The sequence below is a fragment of the Phyllostomus hastatus genome, unplaced genomic scaffold, assembly GCF_019186645.2.
Source record: "Phyllostomus hastatus isolate PE091 unplaced genomic scaffold, TTU_PhHast_1.1 phas_scaffold_501, whole genome shotgun sequence".
Classification (NCBI taxonomy): domain Eukaryota; kingdom Metazoa; phylum Chordata; class Mammalia; order Chiroptera; family Phyllostomidae; genus Phyllostomus; species Phyllostomus hastatus.
In genome coordinates this window covers 16,659,237-16,685,542 of record NW_025334033.1, presented here as the reverse complement: position 1 = coordinate 16,685,542, position 26,306 = coordinate 16,659,237, and the positions used below count along the sequence as shown (strand labels likewise).

Below are 26,306 nucleotides of genomic sequence, written 5' to 3'. Positions count from 1 at the left end.
GCAAGGTAATAATGCTATGTAACTTTTCAACAGAATCCTTAAACATGTTACTGTTTCTGCAGGAAAATGTATGAATGTTTATATTAAACAGGGTAAATAAGATTATAAATAGCTTCATGTCAGTTCAAATAAAGTTTTTACTGCTACATAAGGAATTTTGGGTTTCAGAGCTTTTTTGGATTTTGGAATTGCAGTTAAGGAACCTATAGACTATTAAATTTTGAGTCCTATTTTAATATTAAAGCACATTTTCATGCTATATAGCTTTGTAATCCATAATTAAAAAATTAAAAAACTAAAAAGAAAATATCAGAAAATGTTCACTTCTGTTTCCTTTGATTAAAAAAAAAATGCTATGGATTCCACTGCCTGGGAATATCACAGATATTTTTTTGCCTCTTTCAGGCAGTGGTTGAGTCTCCTTTTCTCCTTGGTGTCTCTAATTGGAACAATGATAGTTTATTAGGTACTTATGTCTAGCTTTTAGTGCTAGAAAGTGTATTTTCTGCTTTATTTATCACATTAATGACACGGATGCTGTACTGAATACCAATCATAGCAACTCTGACTCGTCCAAGGGCAGGGAATGGCCGCCCCAGCGGTGGCCCTGTGATCCTCTACGCCTGTGACATGGACCTCAGTAGTTTGAAAAGTGGTGGAATAAGCTTAAGTGCCCTTTTACCTCATAAGACTCCTCTCGCCACTGCTCAATGTCAAATTGCCCTCCTTTTTTTTTTTTTTTTCAAATTTTAATATCCTAGGCACAGTGTCCATTCTGTGTTTGATTTTCCTTATCACTTTGAAGGCTATTTGCTTGGGATTTCATTTGGAATTTCATTGGTTTACAGGGGTGTCCAAACTTTTGGCATCTCTGGGCCACACTGGAAGAAGAGTTGTCTTGGGCCACACATTAAATACATTGTGACATATAATCACAAAAATATCTCATGTTTTAAGTAAATTTATGATTTTTTGTTGGGCTGCATTCATACCTATCCTGAGCAGCACAGGGCAGGACGCAGGTTGGACACTGCTGGTACACCAACAGAGGTTTTTGTTCCAGAGATAAGATTTCTGTTTCTACAGTTGACTGTATTGCTTGCCCTTGCTTTCTTTATTCGTAATTGTATGATCACAGTCTTAAAGAATAACAAGAACCAGGAAAACAATGTGAGGGACTTGTCCATTGCCTATATGCTGGTGACATGAACTTTATGCTGGAGTCCTGGTTTCTGCTTCATTTCTTTCACCACTGTTACCCAAAGATTGTATAGAACAGATGATGACTGTGTGCCCACTCCTAGGCTATTTGGCATTAATGGGCCACATTTTTGGAGACATTTATCCTAGCATTTTCCATGTGCTGATTCCTAATCTAATTATTGTGGGAGCTGGAGTGGCCAGTTTATACCCAAACATGGAGGAGGAATTAGATGATCTTAAGGGACAGCCTGCGGCCTGGCCTTTGTGTTCATCTGTCCATCTCTCATCTATATAATTTACCTCCGCCAAGAAGACTGACATGGCCCAAATTAATCTTTCATGTTTTCATTATCATTTTGGGCCTGGCTGACCTGATCATTCAGTTTTTTTATGTGAAATACTCCACTGTCTTTTCAAGATCTTTTGTAGTATTTTGAACTTTGACAACTGTTCCACATAAATTCACTTATAAATGCTGTGTTTGCTGTAATTCTAAATGTTTTCCTAAGATAATTTGAAAACAAGGGAAATCGTGATCCATTCATAAGTAATTTTGACTAGAGTGGGGGGAAGGGGCAATAAGAATGAACTTTTTCTCTACTTTTTTCATATTCACTCCCCTGTTTATTCTCATTTTCTGTTCTTAGTACAATGTATTCCCTTAGGAAAAATCATGCTGTATTTTGCTTTTAGATATATGGTGGGTGAGTATATTTTGGCTACAATAAAGATTCTCAGGATGTCACAAAAACAAAACGACAGCAAAAAACCTTAGTCCTGTATTCCTTTGTGTCTACAGAATTTACCATGTATCTAAGCAGGTAAATGTTTAAATCAAAATATACTTGACATACAATATTATGAGGTTCAGGTACAAAACATACTTATTCAACATGTATATATGATGTGCTCACCGTGATTAGTGACCATCTATTATGTGTTTTAAGTAAATAGTGTTATGACGCTATTGACTGTATTCCTTATGCTGTGCATTATATCCCCATGACTTATTTATTTTATAACAGTTTGTACCTTTTATTTCTCTTTACTATTTTGACCCATCCCCTCAGTGCTCTCCCGCATGTCAGTCATCAGTTTGTTCTTAATAGTTAGGAGTCTTTCATTTTTTTCATTGGAGATCATATAATATTTGTCCTTCCCTGGCTGACGTTTCACTTAGCATAATATCCTAGGTCCATCCATGGTGTAAATGGCAAAGTTTCATTTTTTATGGCTGAGTAATATTCCATTGTGTATATATACATGTTTATCCACTCACTGATCATCATCACTTAGGTTGCTTCCATATCTTGGCTATTGTGAATAATGCTGTGTTAGTCTATTTGAACTGCCAGAGACTGAGCTTATAAACAACAGAAATTTATTTCTTGTAGTTCTGGGGGCTATTAGGACTAAGATCAGGGCACCAGCATGGTTGGGTTGTGATGAGAAGCCTTTTCCAGGTTGTAGACATCTCTGTTGTACAATTCCATAGTGGAAGGAACTATCTCAGGTTTCCTTTCATAGGGGACAGTAACCTCATTCATGATCTATCTGCCTTCACTTCACGACCTAATCACTTCCCCAAAAGGCCTCACCTTAGAAGGTATTAGAATACCATCACTTTGGGCATTAAGAGTTCAACATACAAATTAAGGGGTGGAGGAGTCATACAATCACTCAGATTATAGTGAACGGTAGGTATGTAAGTGAATGATCTAAAATACTTTCCTTACATCTGAACTGGCTTGTGTGAACTCTTTTACCTTTGCCCATGTGATTACTGTGTTCCTTTATCTATTCTGTTCTAGGGACCCTCAATTTCTTGCCCTTAGCTTATTCCTATATGTACGAGATAAAGCTTGAACTTGACATGAGTCACCTCTTTCATATCTTACTAGGTTCTTGTCAAATCTTTCCACTATTTTCTCTGTTTTCCTTATAGGTTGCAGTGTATCTGTGGAGGAAGGTGAATGACTATGAAAATATTTTTTGCCATGCTAAATATATGCTTAACAATTTCAATGAGCCTTTGCTACTTCCTGGCAATTATTTTGTAAATCTCAGATTTTTCTGTTGTCTCATCTTCTTCCTCTCCCTCAAAAGATGCCATTGATTCTACTTAATTGAAAAAGAAAATAGAATATAAATTTGCACAGTTTTTAAAATTGTCATCAGGAAAATATTTTTCCATCTTTGTAAACTGAACAGAAGTATTAATAGAATCTTTTGCTTTTGTAGGAATCTTGCTGCCACACCTTTCCTTGGTTTCAGTCACTTTGATCATTAATTGCAATGGTTCTCTGCATTTCAAGTATGAGGAATCATTTAGATTCCTAAAATCCGGAATTTATTTATTAAAAAGTGTGTATTTATTCTTACATGTTTAAACTTTAGTCATCTTCAAAGTATTAATACTCTCCATTTGATCCAATACACCTATTGAGCTATTTTTTCCACTGCTCAAAACAGTTTGTGAACTCGTTGATTTTTTTAAAAAGATTTTATTTATTTTCAGAGAGGGAAGGGAGGGAGAGAGAGAGACAGAGAGAGAGAGACAGAGACATCAGTGTGTGGTTGCTGGGGGTCATGGCCTGCAACCCAGGCATGTACCCTGACTGGGAATCGAACCTGCGGCACTTTGGTTTGCAGCCTGCGCTCAATCCACTGAGCTACGCCAGCCAGGGCGTTGAACTCGTTGATTTTGATGCCTTTAATTTACTTATTTTTAATCATATTTTAATGATTACACTATTATAGTTGTCCTGATTTTTCCCTCTTTGCTCCACTCTGCCCAGCACCCCCCACTCCTGCAGGCAATCCCCACACCATTGTTCATGTCCATGGGTCTCTTATAAGTTCTTTGGCTACTCCATTTCCTATACTGTACTTTATATCCCTATGGCTATTCTGTAACTACGTATTGGTACTTCTTAATCCTCTCACCTCTTTACCCATTGTCCCCAACACCCTCCATCTATCTGGCAACCAACTAAACACTCTCTGTATCCATGATTCTGTCTCTGTTCTTGTTTGCTTACTTTGTTTTTTACATTAAATTATGATAGATAAGTATTTCATACCATTTTATTGTTCATAGTTTTGACCTTTTTAAATAAGTCCCTTTAACAGTTCATATCATAATGATTTGGTGATGATAAACTCCGTCAGTTTTTTTCTTGTCTGGGAAGCTCTATCTGCTCTTTGATTCTAAACGATAGCTTTGCTGGGTAGAGCAATCTTGGCTGTAGGTCCCTGCTTTTCATGACTTTGAATATTTCTTGCCAATCTCTTCTAGCCTACAAAGTTTCTTTTACAAAATCAGCTGATAACCCTGGCTCCTGTGGCTCAGTGGATTGAGTGCTGGCCTGTGTACTGAAAGGTTGCTGGTTCCATTTCTGGTCAGGGCACATGTCTTGGGTGTGGGCTGGGTCCCTGGTTACCGGTGTGTGAGAGGCAACTGATTGATGATTCTCTCTTAACATTGATGTTTCTGTCCCTCTCTTTCCCTTCCCCCTCACTGAAAATAAATTTAAAAAATATTAAAATATAAAAAATTAGTGGACAGTCTTATGGGAACTCCTCTGTAGGAACTAATTTCTTTTGCTGTTTTTAAGATTCTATCTTTAACCCTTCATATTTTAATTATGATATATTTTGGAGTGAGCCTCTTTGCATCCATCTTGCTTGGGACTCTGCTTCTTAGACCTCATGTCTATTTCCTTTACCAAATTAGGGAAGTTTTCTTTCCCTGTTTTTCAAATAGAATTCCAAATTCTTGCTCTTTCTCTTCTTCTGGCACCTCTATAATGTGAATGTTGGACCTTTTAAAGTTTTCCCAGAGGCTGCTTATACTATTCTCATTTTTTTTGGATTTTTTTTTTCCTTGTTGTTCAGATTGGTTATTTTTTTGGCTCCTTATGTTCCAAATCATTGATTTGATTCTTAGCTTCATCCACTCCACTGTTGTTTCTCTGAAAATTGTTTATTTCAGTTAGTGTATCCTTCATTTCCGATTGGATCTTTTTTATGTTCTTGAGCCCCTCACTAAGTTCCTTGAGCATCCTTATAAACAGTGTTTTGAACTCTGCATCTGATAGATTGCTTATCTTCATTTGTGTAGCTGTTTTTCTGGAGTTTTGATCTGTTCTTTCAATTGGGCCATGTTTCTTTGCCTCCTCATTTTGGCAGCGTGTTTGTTTCTATGTATTACATAGAGCTGCTTTGACTCCGTGTCTTGGTAATGTGGTCTAATGTATTATCTACATTAGATCTGTAAGGTCCAGTGGAACAGCCTCCCCTATCACCCAAGCTAGGTACTCAAGGTGCACCCTTTGTGTGGGCTTAGTACCTTCTTCCTCTTGTAGTTGAGCCTTGGTTGCTGTTGTCAGGTCAGTGGGAGGGTTTTACTCAGGCCAGTCAGCTGCAAAGACTGGCAGTGATCACTGACCACCAATCTCCACTCTCTGTAGAGGATCAGCTGTGCAAGGGCAGGGTGGTGGTGCTCCAGTATGGACTGTAGTTGTCCACTGGGTGCGCTGGCCCAGGGTTTTCCTGGGTGGTGCAGGCCAGGGTCAGCCCCCACCTGTGTTGCCTGGGGACCCTTGACTGAGCTATAAAGCAATCTGAGATGGCTGCTACTTGTACTTGCCCTGGAGATTCCTAGGCAAAGCCAAGCTGTTGATCTAGGCTGGCTGCTGCTAGGGCTTACTGAAGCTGGTTGTTGCTTGTTTGAGAGGATTTAGGAAATTGTAGCAGGAACCAAGATCGGCCATTCATATGGAAAAGCAGCTTGGGTGGGCCTGTAAGTTGGGTGGGGCAGAGTCTCTGGGCATCTCCAAAGCAGGTCCAACAGTGTTAGCTAGGTTGGTGGAGTTGTACATATGGCACCAGCTTGCCATGTATGGCACCAGTCTGGATGGATGTGGTTTCTTTAATTCCGTAATTGTCAGACTTCCATTCAACTCAGTTTCTGATGGTTCTGAGTGATTGTTGTTCTATATTTTGATGTGGTTTTGTGAAGAGGTGATCCATGGCTTCCTACATTGTCATCTTTGATTTTGATGCTTTTTAGTGCTTCTGCCGTTTTTTGCTTCATCTCTTCCACATAGGCAAAATGTTTCCCTTTGCGGACTCCTTTTATCCAGCAAAACATGAAAGAATCAATAGTGGAGCGTGGATGTCATGCCGTTTTTGGTCAAAAAAAGCTGAACACTCAGCTTGTTGTGGGCAGGTATACTTGTAAATCACCCACTATGAAATGGGAAAATGCACTGAAGCAGTCTTCAAGAAAAATTTACTGAAGCCGAATGCAGCCTCTTACAAAGCCAGCTGGTACACTGATGCAGATGGGTTCCTAGAACGCTCACCCACTGGGGGAAGCCTGTACCACAAGGGGCCTGCCCTCCAGAAGACAATTCTGTTTTTTGAGGGGAGGGCTGGTCTACCCTCATATGTACATACTTGTTTATTTGGGGAGGAAAAAAATGAACTGTGATTAACTGTCACTACTCTTCTTTCCAGTTTACTCCTTTGTTTCTCTTACAAAAAAAATTTTAAAGATGTTAGTTAAAATTGCTGCCCTCAATTTGTTTACTTCTTCCCTAACTTGTTGCAATTATGTAATGTCGTATTTCAGACTATCACTTTAAGAAACATCCTTCTTGCCAGTGGTATTAACCTTCATCCTGATTTTACTCAAGCAGTCATGTGCCACTTAATGGAGAGGATACATTTGTTAGGTGATTTTATCATTGTGCAAACATCATGTGAAGCACTTACACAAACCTAGGTGGTCTAGCCTACTACACACCTACGCTATATGGTACAGCCTATTGCTCCTAGGCTACAAGCCTATACTCGTCTCTGTACAAAACAATGTGAGATTAAATCAAGAAGAAGAAATGATGCAATCAAGAGACACAGTAAACATGAGATGTATGTGGCTGCTGCGCGCATAATACAGCTAGTTGTTTTACAGCAAACTTTGTTTTTGTATGTGTGTGTGATGAAGAAGGATGCTTTATTCAATGTGGAACAGCTCAATTGCAATACAGCCCAGCTGTGAAAACAGCATGGTTGTAGAACAGCCCTGGGGCCAGGCCCACTCAGGCTAGACACTTCTGCTGTGCTCCACCTCAGTCTGCTTTGCACTGCGCTGGTCTGCTCCCCTCTGCTTTGGTGAGACATCTTGTGTGTTTCAGCTCAGGCAGGGAGGCACAGTCTTTGGTAGAAAGAGAAAGTGCAAACTCCACACACTTTTTTTTTAATAAGTAGAAAGAGTACCTTCTAATGTAATAATAAAAAATATGTTACAGTAAATACATAAACCAGTAACATAGTTATCATTATCAAGTATTATGCACTATACATAATTGTATGTGCTACATTTTATATGACTGGTAGCACTGTAACATCATCACACACATGGCATTAGTACTGCTATACCAACACTAGGTGATAGGAATTTTTCAGCTCCATTATAATCTTACATGACTTCTATTGTGTATGCAGTGTGTTGTCTATTGAAACATCATTATGCAGTGCAGGAATGAATATATTGATTTTCACCTAGGCTTAACATTCTTTCTTTACTTGTCCTTCATGTTTGTGTGCCATCCTGGTCTTCCTTTCTGACTACTACTTTCTGTTTCTTTCTTTGTTTCATGATCCTCTGACCACTGTCATTATTCCCTTCAGTAGTTGGCTCTCTCCTCTCCGTCTTCTATCAGATGGATGTTTGGTATGCTGATGCCTCCTAAATGAGTCCTCTCCAGGTTTGTATCTCCTAATGGTTTACTGCATATGTCCAATAGGCGGCTAAAGGAATTTCCATCACTTTTAGATTTATTATCATCCAACTTCCAGTCTGTTCCATTTTCTTTGTTTTACCATCATCACATTTGAATCTTAAAGTTTTCTGTGATGTACGTTCTCCGTTATTTCTTATATCCAGCAGTCAGCATAATTCTTGAGGTTATTTTTTATTGGATTTCAGTTTGTCCTGGGATCCTGCATTGCCTGTTATTTGACCTTTCTAACTTGAGTCTCCTTCCTCCAAATCCATCCTGCGTATGTCTGCCAGAATAATTTTTTTAAAACTTTTTTGAACTCACTGTTACTAAACCTAAGCTGTCTGAAGAGAAAACATGTGGTATTGACCTTTGCACTCAGCGTTGTGCCAAGCAAACTGAATTGAACTTGTGCTGAATAAATGTTTGAATGGATTACCATTTGCTCAATATGTTGAATGACTCCCAATGGTCTACAGAATAAAGTCCAAACTCTACTTTCTGGTTTTCAAACCTTTTCTTATTATATTCTTCTTTAACCTTATTTTTTTTTACTCCTTAACATTATTATCAAGCTCATATTTCCTCTGTAATATACCATGTTCAGGCACAGCTCCATGTGTTCTTCCTTTTCCTTTTCCTTTTCCTTGTCTGTCAAAGCCTGTTCAGAAATGTTTGCCCTGTGCCAGGCACTGTTCTAATCTCTGGTGTTACAGTAATGAACAAAACAGAAGACAAAGTCTCTGTTTTCTTGGAGCTGACATTGGGGGTGGGGGTGGGGGAGGGGCACTGTAAACAAATGTCAGGTGGTAATGAGTGTAGTGAAAAGGAATAAAGCTGAACAGGGGCATAGAAGGGGGGAGGTGGTTGCTATATTAGGTGATGAGGAAAGCTTCTGTGTTTGGGTGTCTGGAATGAAGGAGTAAAGGATGCATTTATCTAAGTGAAGAGCTTTCTAGGGAAAGGAAACATGTCCATCCAAGACCCTAAGGTGGGAACAGGTTTGGCTTGGCTAGGGCAGAAAAATAAGGGAGAGTGATAGACGAGATTAGAGAGGTAGTGCACACTTCAAATGGTTAAGACATTAATTAAAGAAGTCTTCCTTAATTATGTCATTTTATTTGGTAATTTAAAGCTTTTCTGTATTCATAGCAGTTATGGAAGTAGCTTTCAAATTATTTTTTACTATGATCCACAATAAGAAATGTATTTTACATTGTTAGTATAGATACACACTGCTGTGTGTGTGCATGTGTACAATTTCAATTTTATTTTGTGTATAGGTTTTTAGTGCTTGCTATAGTGCTGACTAGAGAGGACTTGTTTAATTTAGCAAATAGCTATTGAGTAGGATGCTAGAGATTGCGAGATACTGAAATATCCTTATGACTAAGATAAACCCTGCCCGACTTCTTGAAGCTTATGGGAGAGGGGAGCTTGTAAACAAATTGTTCATAATATGGTGGGATTTGTATGTTAATGGAAGTATGCTCAGAGCACAATGAGAGAGGAGAGAAATGATTAATTCTTTTTGCTGAGAAGGTCAAGGGGAGCTTGTTCAGGAGGTAATGTCTGAACTGGGTTTGAAGGAAGAATATGAATATTTGGTCAGGTAAATTGGGATAAGGAAAAGACTTCTCAGGCACAATAACATAAAGGAATAGTATGAGAATCCTAGGGGAAAGTGGTGAGTTCGTGAGGTTGCAGTGTGGTCTGGGCCAGATCCTTAATGGTCTGAAATGCCATTAAGTGGAGTCATCACTTATTAAAGGATTTTGCAATTAGGTGAAAATTATCTATAGTCAAATTTATTTGTAGGAAATTGCCACATGGGAAATAAAGATACCATCTTTCAATAAGTCCAATATAGTTAGTTTTTCTTCGAGTGGTGAAACATAGCACTATTTTCTCAATTGTGCTCTAAAAGAAGTTGGCCTACATTTATGGGTGAAGTTGCACCCCCCAAAAATGTTTTTCAAACATTAAACTTTCACCCATTGTAATGTGAAATTCACTCTAAAGAAACATTTGAGAATTGAGACCTACTTAAGAAAAGGGAGATTCACATTTCAGGCTAATTCTTGGACTTATGTTTATGAGGTAGAATGGTAAATGGCTAACTCCTTAATTATTTCTCACTTCAAGTTATATATACATGTGGTTAAATCCTAGTGTTTTCTAGAGATGATTGGAATACATGATTATATATGTTTTAGAAAGCTATTTTGATAAATTTGACCACAGTTTAAGACTTGGACTATGTTTAAAATGTAGAAATTTTAAACAGACTGAGAAGAATTTTTTCAACATACATAATAAACCAGAAATATATATAATGCACTCCTACAAAGAAAGTGACATAGGAAAATAATTTAAAAATGTGAGGTGGCAGTTTCAGAAAAGGAAATATAAGGCCAACAAACATTTGATAAGGTATGCAATCTCATAAGTAATTTGAGAGATAGATATTAAAACAGAATGACAATTTTTTTGTTCACCCATCACAGGTAGAACTTTAGAAAGCTCGGTAATGGGAAGATTGGCTAGGTTGAAAAATAATAATAAATACTATAAACTTGGTGGGAGTATAAATTATATAGGCAGTTTTGGGGTATAAATTGGTGTGAGTACTTGGTGGTAGTATGTATTAATTTAAAATGCTATTCCTAACAAATCTGTCCACTTTCTATACTAGACAATTCTTTGTGTGCATAAGGAGGCATGTATAGGTATGTTCATTGCAGCATTATTTATAATAACAAAAAATGGGGAAATAAGCAAAACTGGTCATACGTAGGAAAATGAGCAAGTAAATTGGTGTATTCATCCTGTGGAAGAACATGTAACAAAAAAAATGAGTAAGTTACATAACCCATTGCATGATAAATTGTAGAGCGGTATATGCAGTATGATAGCATTTCTATAAATAAGAAAAAATCTAAATCAATATTGTGTTATATTCATGCAATGGCAAGGAATATGGTCTGGTAAGATAAATACTAAACTGATAATAGTGGTTAACTCACGGGTAGTGGATATAGGTTGGGTTTTGGGTGTAGAAATAAGGAGGGGGATGATCATAGGAAACTTAAGCCTTTTCAATAATTTTTAACATTCTAAAATTAGAAGATTATAGTGTATATTTAAAACTTAATTAAAAACAATCAGTTTGGCAATAGGGTGGACAGTAGTTGGAGAAGGATGGGAGATCACTTAGGGGTACTTCATTAATACAGGAAGGAGAATGCAGTGGCAAAGAGAATGGAGAGGAAAGGACTGACTAATTTAAAAATGATATGAGGGCAGTTAGGCAATATCTGTCAAAATTACATTTGTATTTATCTTTGTTCCAATAATTCTGCTTTAGTGGATTTATTTTACAGTTATGTGAAATTAAATGATACATTTATAAAGTTATTAATTGCAGTGTTGCTTACAGTAGCAGAAGTGTCCATCTATAATAAAATAAGGCTTATGCACACAACAGCATACTAAGCAGCTGTACAAAAAAATGAGGAAGCTTTCTATGAACTAATAGGAAAAAAGATCTCCAGGATGTGTTAAATAAAAGTAAGGGCAGAATGGTATGTAGTAATGCTGTCTTTTGGTAAGTATGGAAATACTGGAAGGACATCTATGAAGCTTGTGAAGGTGGTTACTTATTGTGGCTAGAAGGAGTGTGGGAAGTAGTGTAAATGCTTTCATTAAGACTTTTCAGTGTGTACATTGTTTGGATTTTTGAACTATATGAAAATACTCGAATTATCTATCAAAAAAAGAGGTTAAGAGAAAAAGAGATGTGAAGTAGACTGTGAAGGACTTGATGACCAATGAACTGTATGTAGAGACATGAGGGAGAAGGAGTTGAAGATAGCTCTTATATTTCTGATTTGTGAGGTAGAGAGGGTGGTAGCATTGTCAGGGAGTACAGGAGGAAGGTTAGGTTTTGGAAGTTCTAGACATGCAAATTGAAAAATTCTTACTCCTTTTTAGTTTAGTGTATGTGTATATACTTTGTGTGCTTTAGATATGGAACTTGACCTTACCTTACATGTAAATATTAAATAGTCATCAATAAATATTTTTTACCCTTAGATTATAGACATTTATTTATATTCTAGGTTTCATAGAGAACAGTTTTGTAATGATGTCCTAATTTTACAGTGAAATAGGGACATTGGTATGCACGGATTGAATGCAGATAGAGAAACAGAGACTGTATAAATGACAAGTACATAGCTTATATGGAATGTAGGAACTTGATAATCAGCATAGTTCCAATTCAGTTACACCTTTTGTTATCTGAAATATGAAGAAATAATAATAGCTTTGAATGAGGAAGTGATCTTTAGGGTAGATGAGATTTAATTGTAATTTTTAAAACAATATTAAAACTGATTTAGGGGAAGGTTGCAGTAGAGGACAAGAATATTTTTGCAGTACATTTGGGAGTAACTGTATGTAAGACAGATTTACCCTAATGGAGGAAAGGAGTCACAACATTGTTGGGTGTTACCTAAAAGGAGCTCTTGCAATATAATTTGGGGTTTAAAATTTATTTCAATAAGTTATATTACGGAATCTGATTGTTGAGGTCTTGATTTATTTCAAATGACTTTTACCTGATTATATTTGGCTAGAGTCAAAAAGTAAAAGGAAAACATAGATAAAGCACATGCATGTCAGGACTTGCAAATGAATTCAGTAGGTTTTTCTGAGTATATGTTAACAGAGACTTGGGTATGGAATAGCAATAAAAAGCAACTAAGTAATTCTTGCTTGAGATTTCAATTTTTAACCATTTTATATCTGAAGGGAAGATATTTTACTGGAAAAGCTTTTTTTTAATGCTTTAAATATTACAAATAATGTTATATATAGAATCCTGTAACAGTTGGAGGTAATTTTTGTTTAAGTGAGCGTGAAACTGTTATGTCACATCCAAGCTGTGATCACCTCTTGACCCACTGCCTTTCTCAGTACTGCCTTCTTCTGGAGCTTTAGGAAGCACAGCTTGAGAAATGCTGAATTGGTTTGGACTACAGTTTGGGCTTTGGATGGACTTTTACCTCTTCTATATCTTTAATGTGTCCAGTTGAGTAAAAGGGTGGTAATAGCATAATGGATAGAAGTTAACTTTAATTCAGGTAACATTTAACTAGTGGTTCTCAGTTAGGGGTGGTTTTGCCCCCCAGCAGACATTCAGCAATATCTTGAGACATTTTTTTGATATTATAAAATGGAGGAGAGGATGGTGTTACTGACATCTAATGGGTAGAGACCAGGGATGCTGCTAAATACCCTATGCTGCTGAATATCTTACAGTGCAGAAGACAGTCTCCCACAACAAGGAACTATCAGGTCCAAAATGTTTTAGTGCTGAGGTAGAGAGATACTTGGTTACTTGAATGCCAACTATATGTGCAGCGCTGTTCTAAAGAACTTATGGGTGCAAATGACACTAAAAAAAGTCCTGTCTCTACCCACAAGAAATTTATAACCTAGCTAAAGCATGTCAAACTTAACAAGTCAGGGGCCAAATTCTTAATACCTGATCCACCCTATTTTACTTTGCTATCTTTATTTCAGTAAGTAATCCTACTTTTCACCAAGTTGTGAAAAAAAACCTAGATGTCATCATTGATTCCTTTTTCTTGTACACTGGCACAAGCCAGTGTTTTACAAAAAACATCAGGAAGTCTTGTTAGCTCTACTTCAGACTATATCTTACATAAGGGTAACAGTGGGCTAGATTCTTTAGACCAGTGCTCTTTTTGAAAACAACTGAAAATGCTGGAGAAGGTACATTACTTTTCAAGCTTTGAAAAACTAAAAAGATAGGGGAGTCTGGTGAATCAAATCCTGGAAGAAAGCCTAAACCAAGAGAGGTTAGCAGAATACCTGGAGAACTGAAGCCACTTTGACCCTGAATATGTTTGCCGACATCAAGAAATTTAGATTTCTGATCATCAGTTTTGTGGGGTAAGGCAGAAAGAAATCAAGACTCATAACCTACTCAACATATAGACATGTAAAGTCTTACAAGATATATTTTCCTATTCCATATGGGAGTAGGGAAACATTAAACTCTGTATGTTTACAACTGAGAGGTAAGGATGGACCAGAACTAACTCCACCTCCTCTTTCATTGCCTGCCTCCCAGCCAAACATCAAGGGACTTCAAGGCAAGTTGTCCTGGCACTGAGCAGAGTAGGAGAAAAAAAAGAAAAAGGAAACAAAAATCTTTAGAAAGTTGTGGCCATAGCCTAGCAAGGTTAGAGAACCTTAAGTCATAACTTAATTCGGATTGTTCCCTGACTGGTAGTGTCCCTTAGGAGCTTGGCAGAAGCAAATGCAAGTGTTCCCTGGAAAATGTTCCTTCATCTTAGGCATTCCCACAAATAATTTTTCAAGGACACTGACCACACACAGAAATAACCAGGCATACAAGGAAACATAGGCAAAACCCAGCAGAAACAACAGACAGTGAAAAATATTTTCATAGGCATTATATATTAGAATTAGAAGGTACACAATAAAACAGCCATGCTTACTGTGTTTACAGAAATAAATGACAAACTTGACAGGAAATAGGAAACTACAAAAAAAAGTGGCACTGTAAACATAGTTGATTTATAAAAAACAAATGTAACTGCTGGAAATAAAAAATACAATAACTGGCCCTGGCTGGTGTGGCTCAGCGGATTGAGTGCTGGCCTGTGAACTAAAAAATTGCTGGTTTGATTCCCAGTCAGGGCACATGCCTGGGTTGCGGGCTAGGTCCCCAGTTGGGGGCATGCGAGAGGCAACCGATCAGTGTATCTCTGGCCCATCGATGTTTCTCCTCCTCTCTTTCTCCCTCCCTTCCCTTCTCTCTAAAAATAAATAAATAAAAATCTTTAAAAAATACAGTGACCGAATTAAGACTTAATGATGTAGTTTGCAGCAGATTGGATACATCAGAAAAATTATTGATATGGAATATAGACCAGACAAAATTTCTGGGGCATAGCTTAGAAGAAGAAAAAGAATGAAACTGTAGAAGACGGTAAGAGAGATGGAGCATGGAGTAAGAAGATCTTAATTAAAATTTCAGAAGAAGAAGAAGGAGAAAATGGGAACTTTAAAGAGATGATGGCTGGTATTTTCCAGAAGCAATGAAAGATACCAAACCAGGATTCAATATTTCCAACATAGCCTAATCAACATAAAAATAAATGCACACCTAGGCATATTGATGGAATTTCAAAAAACCAGTGACAGAGAAAAATCTTAAAAGCTGCTAGAGAAAAGATAATCATCAAAAGAACAAGAATTAGATTAACAGATGACTTCTCAACAGCAGTGGAAGTCAGAAGATAGTGAAATATCTGCAATATGAAATGAAAGAAGCTTGTTCCCTTGGCCGGTGTGGCACAGTGGATTGAGCCTGTGAACTGAAAGGTTGCTGGTTTGATTCCCAGTCAGGGCACCTACCTGGGTTGCAGGCCAGGCCTCCTGGTTGTGGACATGCGAGAGGCAACCAGTGGATGTTTCTTTCACACATCGTTTCTTTCCCTCTTTCTCCCTCCTTTCCCCTCCCTCTAAAAATGAATAAAATTTAAAAAAAAGAAAAAAGCTTCCCAACCTAGAATTTTACACTCAGTGAAAATATCTTTAAAGAATGATGATGTAGTGAAGATATTTTTTAGACAAAAACATGTTATCAACCTCTCACCCATTAAAGATCGTTTAAACCAGCACTGTTCAGTAGAAATTTTTGTGATGATGGAAATATTATCTGAGCTGTCCAGTATTGTAGTCATAAGCAACATAGGGCTATTGAGCACTTGAAATGTAGCAAGTGTGACTGAGAAACTGAATTTTTAATTAAATATAAACAGCCATATGAGGAATAAAATGTATGAAGGGCTGAAAGGTAAAGAAAATGACATATTTGGAAAATGAAAGTTGATGACATAAAACAGTAAAAATATCTAATGGATTAAAAGACAATAAAGGAGGGGTAAGTGGGGGTTTTAGGTTCTAAGATCCTTGTATTATCTAGAAGGAGGATAAATTTTTAAAAGCTCTTTGTATAATAAACTTTAAATATATAAAAGGAAAGAAGAGTATAATGAGGCCCCCATGTATTTATTACCCAGCTTCAAAAATGATCAGTTCGTGACTAATCTAGTTTCATATATATCCCCAAATTATTTGAAAATTTCAAGCATTACATTATTTAATCCATAAATATATTGCTTTTATTTCTAAATTATATAAATAAACTATAATACCATTATTATACCTGGAAATATCAACATAATTCCTTAATATCATTACATCATAAGGCAGTGTACACAGTTCCCCAGTTAACTCTAAAATGATGTTTTAAGACAATATTTTTAGGGTAGTTTTAGGTTCACAGCAAAATTGAGGGGTAAGTACAGAGATCTCCTATACACCATCTGCCCCCAAACATGCATGATCTCTCCATTAATAGTATTCCCCACCAGTGGTACATTTGATTTTTGGAAATATGTTACACATTTAAAACTAATTCAAAATAAAAGCAATTCCTAAAATTGAGAACAAGCCTAAACAAGTGAACCTTTAAAAAGTTATTTAAATACATGGAGAAAAACACAATCAAGTGACTTTTGAGCTCAACAGTAAATGGTGTATATGCTAAGGACAAAAAGAATGCTTAAACTTCATTCATTTAACTGTTAGTTATAATATTGGTATTTTTATTTTGATACCAGTTGATAAATATTATAGAATAAAGCCAATAAGTTTTTATGCTTATATATTAGAAGCCAATAGAGATATAACATGAAAGAAGCTAAGTAAAAAACCTGATAGTTAATTTGAATTATGTCAGTATCAACTTATGATTTAAAATGTATTTCTTAACTCTATTCTGATAGATAGAATTCTATTCTATCTATATTTCTTTCATAGTTCTGTTCACTGAAAACCTGAAAGCAAGTGTGTCACTTGGTAAATATGAACACTTCTCTTACTCCAATGCTGGTCTTCAAATACTTCTACTCAGAATCCAGGGCTCCTCAAAGCAGTGTCTGATTTCAGGACTAGGGCAGGGAAAATACATGGTGAGCCTAGAACACCTTGTGCCTGAAGTGTGAAAGCTTTCAAAGACAGAAAAGAGCCAACCTGAAGGGGCTCTGATTGGCCAAAATTGGGACAGTTTGAAATAAAAGAATAAGAGTAATTTATTGAAACAACATATAACAATAAGAATATTTTTTAAAATGGAGGTGGCTGTTATACCTATTCTTTATTCTGAAAATTGGTGAATAAGCATTTGAAGTACCTTTTTAGTAGAAACTGTATACAGTTAATGAGGCATGCCAGATAATAAATATAGGAGGAATCATAGAATTAGAAATTCACAATTTGACTTCCGGCAAGATGGAGGCATAGGTGGACGTACCGTACTTCCACGCACAACCAAGATTAGAACAACAACAATTTAGAGGCAGAATAACACCCAGAACTGATAGAGAATTTATCTGAATGGAAGTCAGACAGCCAAAAAGTTGAAGTAGACCCGTTCATCCAGACCGGTAGGAAGGGCGGAGAGGAGGAGCCGGGCGGGGCACATGGCGCGAGTGGATAGAAGGGAGAACAAGGCGCCTAAGGCAACTGGGAGCGCGTTAGCCATCCAGGGCATGCAGGATCGCAGCGGGTAGACCCTGAGTACGCAAGTGGTGGCTGGCGGACCCAGTGTGGTGGCAATTGTGGACCAGGGCAGAGCGCTCAACCCAGGATCCCAGGAGAGGTACTGAGGTGCCAGGAGAGCGGAGATACCGCCATTGTTCCCTTCCGCCCCCGCCCCCACATACAACGTCACAATCTAGCGACTGGGGTGCCCAGCCCCAGTGAACACCTAAGGCTCCGCCCCTCGCCGTAACAGGAGTGACCAGACACCCCCCCCCCCAAGAAAAAAGAGAGAGAGAGAGAGAGTGAGACATGTCTCAAATAGAAAAACAGAGTTATCCCCCAAGGCTCATTCTTTTGAGTGACTAAGAGATAGCCAATCTATCAGATGCATAGTTCAAAACACTGGTGATCAGGAAGCTCACAGAATTGGTTGATTTTGGGTGCAAATTGGATGAAAAAATGCAGGTTACCATAAAAGAGATGAAGGAAGATGCACGGAGAACCAATAGTGATGGGAAGGAAACTGGGACTCAAGTCAATGGAGTGGACCAGAAGGAAGAAAAATACAACCAAACAAGAAATAATGAAGAAATAAGAATTCAAAGAAATGAGGAGAAGCTTAGGAACCTCTAGGACACCTTTAAATGTTCCAACATCCGAATTATAGGGGTACCAGAAGGGGAAGAGGAAAAACAACAGATTGAACACGTATTTGAACAAATAATAAAGGACAACTTCCCCAATCTGGCAAAGGAAATAGACTTCCAGGAAATCCAGGAAGCTCAGAGAGTCCCAAAAAAGTTGGACCCAAGAAGAAACACACCAAGGCACATCATAATTACATTAGCCAAGGTAAAAATGAAGGAGAGAATCCTAGAAGCAGCAAGAGATAAGGGGACAGTAACCTACAAAGGAGTTCCCATCAGACTGTCAGCAGATTTTTCAAAAGAGACCTTACAGGCAAGAAAGGGCTGGAAAGAAATATTCCAAGTCATGAAAGACAAGGGCCTACATCCCAGATTACTCTATCCAGCAAAGCTATCATTTAGAATGGAAGGGCAGATAAAGTGCTTCTCAGATAAGGTCAAGTTAAAGGAGTTCATCATCACCAAGCCCTTATTTTATGAAATGCTAAAGGGACTTACCTAAGAAAAGAAGATAAAGAAAAAACATGTATAGTAAAAGGACAGCAAACTCACAATTATTAAGAGCCACACCTAAAGCAAAACCAAAAGAAACTAAGCAAACAACTAGAACAGGAACAGAACCACAGAAATGGAAATCACATGGAGGGTTATCAACAGGGGAGTGGGAGGAGGAGAGAGGGGGAAAAGGTACAGAGAATAAGTAGCGTAGATTGTAGGCTGAAAATAGATAGGGGGAGGGTAAGAAAAGTATGGGAAATGTAGAAGCTAAAGAACTTATAAGTATGACACATGGACATGACTAAAGTGGGGATATGGGTGGGAGAGGGTGTACAGGGTGGAGGGGAGTGAAAGGGGGAAAACAGGACAACTGTAATAGCATAATCAATAAAATATATTTTAAAAAAGTGATCCAGTCAGAAACAAAAGATAACACTAATTGCAATAAAGAACAATTTACAGGGAAACGACAGTAGAGTGGATGAAGCTGAGAACAGATCAATGATTTGAAACATAGGAAGCAAAAAACAACCAATCAGAACAATGAGAAGGAAAAAGAATCTTAAAAAATGAGGAAAGTATAAGCAGCCTCTGGGACAACTTCAAGAGGTCTAACAATTGCATCAGAAGGAGAAGAGAAAGAGCAAGAAATTGGATATCTAGTTGAAAAAATAATGAAAGAAAACTTTTCTAATTTGGTGAAGGAAATAGACATGCAAGTCCCAAACAAGGTGGATGCAAGGAAGCCCACTGTAAGACACATCATAATTAAAATGCCAAAGGTTAAAGATAAAGAAGACTCTTAAAAGCAGCAAAGGAAAAACAGTTAGTTACCTACACATGAGTTCCCATAAGACTGTCAACTGATTTCTTAAAAGAAACTCTGCAGTCAAAAGGGACTGACAAGAAATATTCGAAGTGATTAAAAGTGGAGACCTATAGTCAAGATTGCTCTACACAGAAAAACTATCATTTAGAATCAAAGGGCAGATAAGGAACTTCCCAGACAAGAAAAAAAAACTAAAGGAGTTAAACCATTATTATATGAAATGTTAAGGGGACTTACTTAAGAAAAAGAAGATCAAAACTACGAACAGTAAAATGGCAATAAATATATATGTATCAAAAATTGAAGCTAAAAAACAAACTAAGCACACAAGAAGAACAGAGACAGAATCATGGACACAGAGTGTTTTGATGGTTGCCAGATGGGAGAGACGTGTGGGGAAATGGCTGAAGAGGTGAGGGGATTAAGAAGTATAAATTGGTAGACACAGAATAGCCATTGGGATGTAAAATGCAGTATAGGAAATGGAGCAGCCTAAGAAGTAGCCAAAGAATTTACACCCATGCACATGAACAATGGCAGGGGGATTGCCTGAGGGATTGTGGTATGCTGGGTGGAGGAGTAAAGGGGGAGAAATCAGAACAACTGCAACAGCATCATCAATAAGATTTAATTAAAAAAAAGAAAGTCACAATTTGTTACAGCCTGTTATAAAATAGTTGGTTTGGGCCAGGATCATTAATGGATGTTAAAACTGTTAGGCAAAAGGTTCATTGGGAATTGAATATTCACATGGTGCCAGAGTAACACTCCACAGAGTACTTCTTGGTTTCAAAGTAAAAACAATATATCTTTACAGTGGAAAGATCAGGCTATCAACAACCTAATTATTAATCTTAGTATTACTAAAAAGGAACCAAAAAAGTGCTTTCTTTTTTATTTGTTTGTAATAATTTTTAAGTATATTTTATTGATTATGCTGTTATAGTTGTCCAATTCTTTCCCCTCTATCTCCCTCTGCCTTGTATCCCCCCTCCCATTAGCATCCCCCCCTTTAGTTCATGTAAGTTCTTTGGCTTCTTTATAAGAATGTGCTTTCTGATGTGATTCAATATCAAGTATATAGCATCAACTATGAAATATTTTTGTCCAGAATTTAAAATCTGAATTTAGTCAACTATAGACTAACTCTGTTTATAAGAATTTGGGAGATGAAAGAATGAAAGAGAAATGAAACAATCAAAAAAACCCAGAACATGACATATCAGTGAACTGGTCATTTAATGTCATGGGACATTAAAAGAGAGGTGAGGTAGATGGGGGAAGGAAATTTTTCTGGAATAAAATTGATTTAGGGATATAACAACCAAATGCCATGTATTAGATTTAAAGTACATTTTTTTTGTAAAGGAGTAGGATGAAGCAAGATGGGCAACTTTTAATTTAGAATGTGGGTGATGGGCACATGGGAGTGTGTGAATACATACACGTACACACATACATGTATGCACATACTTTATTTGGAAAGATTTATAATAAACATTTTTTGTTGATGGACACTTAAATTGTTTGTAGTTTTTTTCCTATTACAAAGAATGTTTCTGAAACATTCTTATACATGTTTCCTCTCCTGTGTACAAGTTTTAGAGGACACAAGGAAATAGGCTAGCTTCCCAGCATTGGAATTCATGGGTCAAAGTATAGATACATCTTTAACTCTACTAAATACTGATATATTGTTCTTCAAATGGTTGTGCCGATGTGAATTTTAGACAAGAGAATCAGGAGAGGTACAAGGTGGGGCAAAGTAGGAAATTAATATAATAATTAATAAACAATAATAGAAGAATAAACTCTTGCCTTGGCTGGGTGGCTAGGTTCATTAGAGCATCATCTCATGCATCAAAAGGTTGCAGGTTCAATTTCTGGTCGGGGTGTGTACAGGAGGCAACCCATGATATTTTTCTCTCACATAGATATTTTTCTCCCTCCCTCCCAAAATCAGTAAACATATCCTTGGGTGAGGATTAAAAAAAGAATAAACTCTTTCACTACTCACAACTGTAAACCTACTTTGCCCCACACTGTATGTCTTTTCTACTAGATGGTGAATCCTTCGAGGCTAGGTATTATGTAGAGATTAACTTACAGAAATGTTTGAATCGAATGAAAATTTATTATAAGAGGATTGCCTCACAGCAGAATGAAGAAACTAGAGTTACGTCAGCTAAGAGGCCATTGTAATGTTTAAGGTATGAGGTAAAGAGGTAGTGCAAGGAAGGAATGAATATAAGAAATCTTGGAAAGAATGGATCAAAGTTTTTGCATTCTTTTTTTTTCTTTACTGCATTTTTGCTGCATTTTTACACAATATACTGTGGGTAGGATATTGATGGTTTACTGTTGTCCTTCTCACATCCTTCAGTTTCTTGGCTTCACTTTATTGTAAGCAGGTAAGTTATGCTTCTGTGTAATTTGAAACCCTCTACTGGTCTGGTTCCAGTAGAGTTCCAGTGTTATTTTCACCCTCTGCTTCTATTCTTCTCAAGCGTCAGTCTCTTTTTTTGAATAAATACATGTGATCTAAAAAAGACTAGTAGTTAAATGGGGTAAAGGGATAGTGGATTGCAAAGATGAGAATTTAGTAGAATCTATGGGTGCCTTTATCCCCAAATGAATTTGTGAAGTCTAACAAGGCCAAAGGCCATAGCCATGCATATGTCCTATAGTTTTTATTTTTTATTATATTTTATTGATTATGCTATTACAGTTGTCCCAATTTTCCCCCTCTGTCCCTCCATGCAGCACCTGCCAACACCCTCAGGCAATCCCCACAGTGTTGTTCATGTCCATGTCCATGTGTCATGCTATAGGTCAGGGGTGTCACACTCATTTTTACTGGGGGCCACATCGGCCTCACGGTTGCCTTCAAAGGGCCAAATGTAATTTTAGGATTCTACAAATGTAACTACTCCTTAAGAGTTAAGTGAGAACTGGGCGCTGCCACCGGGTAGAAACAAGGTGCTGGGCTGGGTAAAACGAGGCGGAGGGCCAGATTTGGCCTGCGGGCCTTGTGTTTGTCAGTTGTGCTATAGGTTCTTGGTCTACTCCATTTCCTATACTGTACTTTATATCCCCATTGCTATTGTGTAACTACCTGTTTGTACTTCTTGATCCCCTCACCTCTTCACCCATTCACCTCACCCCCCTCCTATCTAGAAACCATCAAAATGTTTTCCTTATGTATGATTCTTTGTTGTTCTTTGCTTAATTTGTCACTTAGATTTAATTGTATTTATTGCCATTTTATTGTTAATAGTTTAGATTTTTTTTTCTTAAATAAGTCCCTGTAACAGTTCATATAATAATGGTTTGGTGATGATGAACTTCATTTTGTTCTTGTCTGGGAAGCTCTTTGCCCTTTGATTCTAGGTGATGGCTTTGCTGGGTACAACAATCTTGGCTGTACCCAGCAGTTCTAGAGTTGGTGCCTTCAAGATGTTTCTAGGACAGCTCTGTCCAATATAAATATAATGCAAGCCATATATTTACTTTAAAGTTTTCTAGTGGCCACATTAAAAAAAAGTCTGAAAGAAATAGGCAAAATTAATTTTTATAATGTGTTTTGTTTAACCTCATATATCCAAAATACTACCATTTCAACGTGTAATCAATATAAAAGCTATTAATGAGCTATTTTATATTCCTTTTGGTACTAAGTTATTAAAATCTGATGCATTATACTTATACCTCATTTTGGACTAGCTACATTTCAATAATCAGTAGCTTCTTATGGCTAGTGGCTACTGTATTGGACAGCTCAGTTCTATTTTGAAACCTTTGAATTCAGTTTGGTATCTTTATTTTCTAGAGATAAATACTGAAATCACAGACATAAAATATGTTCAATATCTGCTTCAAAATAGAATGTGTACATGAGTAATGGGTTGGACATAAGTTGATAATATTGAAGCTAGGTGGTGGCTCTGTGGCAGTTTATTATACTATTGTGTCTCTTATATTTGCTCAACATTTTTCATAATAAAAAGTAAAAAAAAATTTTTAAAAGACTACAATATTCCATTATGATGTATTTTAATTATTTTTTTATTGTTTGCACTAGGGCACTGCAATTCTTCCTGATCTTACAACATTACTTTTATAATATTTATGTTTTATAGTTTCCTTGTGATAGATTATATGAGTGAAGTTATTGGGTCAAAGATTATGAATATCTTAAAAGATTTTGGTTCATACGTATGAGGGGGCATCCCCCCAAAATGGAGTTATCTTCTGGATGGTGAGCCCTTTGTAGTATAGGCTTCCCCCACTAGGTGAGTGTTCTAGGAACCCATCTGTATCAGTGTACCAGCTGGTGTTATTGTGAGAGGCTGCACCAATTTCAGTGTTTTTTTTTTTTTTAAGACTATTTCATCCTGTTTGCCCATTTCATGATGGGTGATTTATGAGGGCGCCTACACATACCACACTGAGTGTTCAGCAGTTTTTGATCAAAAACAGCATGACCCCTGTGTTCCACCCTCCCTGCTCACCAGATCTCTCCCCTCTTCCCAAAGGACATTTTTTGTTGTTTCCTGGTATGAAAAAAAGTCTCCAAAGGGAAACATTTTGCTAGTGTGGAAGAGGTGAAACAAATGGCAGAAGGACTCAAAGGCATCAAAATTAATGAATTCAAAGACTGTTTTGAGCAGTGTGAAAAACATCTCAACAAGGTATATTGCATCAAAGGGAGAGTACTTTGAAGATGACTGAAGTTTAAAAGTATAAGAATAAATACACAATTCTTAATAAATAAATTCTGGGTTTGTTTTTTTGGGGGGGGTTCCCCCTTGTGCTAAATTGCTTGATAAATTTTAGAAGAATTTAATTGGATTTATAATGGTACTCCTGGAGTGATATTTTATTCAAAAGTTTTAATGAGATAAGGTTTATTATTAAGGATTTTATAATTGGATTATATTTTCTAAGTGTTTTCATTCATACTCATTTTTAATAGTGCTAGTAACAATTCAAATGGAACTAGTTAGTGCTTTACAATTTTATAGAGAGTTTTCATGTCCAGGAGATGGTATAAGTTCACAACCGATCTGTGAGCTATGAATTACAGAAATTAAAAGCAAAATTTAATTATTTGTAATTCCTGTTACCACTAGATGGCCCTCTCAGCATGTAATTTTAAGCAAACGCAGATTTTCCTTGTAGACATTTTGAAGTTCCTCTATAGATCTTATTAAAATACCTTTTAATTGGAGTTAAAAAATAATGCTTTGTCTCAAAACCTGATAAGCTTCTTTAGAAGTAGTAAAGGAATTAAAAATGGAATTTATTACAGTGGGTTTTTCAGTTGGTTTCTCAAGATGAAAGGGAAAACAACTACATGACACTTAATGTTATTATGCATAGTATATTTGCAGTGTGTTTTAAACCTTCATTAAAATACACTGAATTGGATTATATTCTTTATTTGATTATTTGGGTATACCAAAACATTTATTGCCAAGTCTTTATATGGTTTTGTTTAAATCTAATACTGCTTTATTATGAGGATTTAATGTGTAAACAGTAAACCAAGTAAATTGAGGGCTCTTTCTGAAGTGATTGTCCTGTTGGTCATTTTTGTTGTCTTAATGCAGTTGAGTTCTAAGGGTTAGTGCCGTTCTTCTGTGATGTGTGTGGTTCTCCTCAGGTGAGAAACAGAAGTGAAATTGCTACATTTCAGTGTTATTTTAAATTTTACTAATTATCTTGGTAAGAAAATTAGAGCACTAGAGCACCTTTGATTTTGATCTTACTTGCTCTCATGTGTATTTTATTTTTAAATAATTTTCATTTCTAAATTTTATTTCTAAATAATTAGATCCATTACAGCTTTTTTATACTGTATATTTTATATTGCCCCTTTTGCTAACTGGAAGTGAAAATCATAGTTAATAATACCTATCAGCATAATTTCAAAAATTATTATATCTTAATTTTAATGTACAGGAGAAATAGAAGGAAAGCATCTTATAATAAATGTGTATTTCAGCAGGTAAATATTCAGTGGACTACAGTAGGTGTCACAAGGGGTAGTCAAATGGCTGCCACCTATGCACAGAATCAGTGTGAACGTGATAGCTCTGAAAGCATGGTGATACAGTGTCATTTTTTTATGTTGCTGATTCACTCACCCAAGTGGCATTGAGATTGCTGACATGATTTTTCAAACTGGTGAACAACTCTTAGTAAAGTTCTGAATAAAACATAGATTTATAGTATGGTTGTACTTTGGAAAATTTGGGATACATGAATAACTGGAAAATATGTTTTGTTTACATATTAAATTCCAGCCTTAGATATATTCAGTGGAATGTTTGAAATTCATACAGGACATGTGGCAGTTCTTTGCCATAGTGGATTGTTCCTTGACTTGCTGGACCTCTAGTGTCCCTGTCCCTTGCCCACTAAACGCTAGTAGAACCTTCACCCCTCTCCTTCCTGCATCAATCCCCAGAATACCTCCGTATACAGAGTGCCCTCTACCATTGAGACCCACTGATTTAAAAGTATTCAGCTGCTTTAATCTACTACACAGCTGTATGGCTCATGGAATTTTAAAACTACAGTAAGTTAAGTATCCTGAGTACTTAAATATATGTTTTGAATAATTAAAATAATTATTCAAAATTATGGGAGAAATTGATTTGTTCC

General features: G+C 36.7%; 1 protein-coding gene and 1 pseudogene across 3 annotated transcripts in view; both read left to right on the top strand.

Moving 5' to 3' along the window:
• GABPB1 (GA binding protein transcription factor subunit beta 1) overlaps positions 1 to 26,306 on the top strand; it is a 65,137-nt gene that overhangs the window by 5,797 nt on the left and 33,034 nt on the right. The gene's annotated exons all lie outside the window — the stretch shown is intronic.
• LOC123808308 lies at positions 356 to 1,640 on the top strand (annotated as a pseudogene).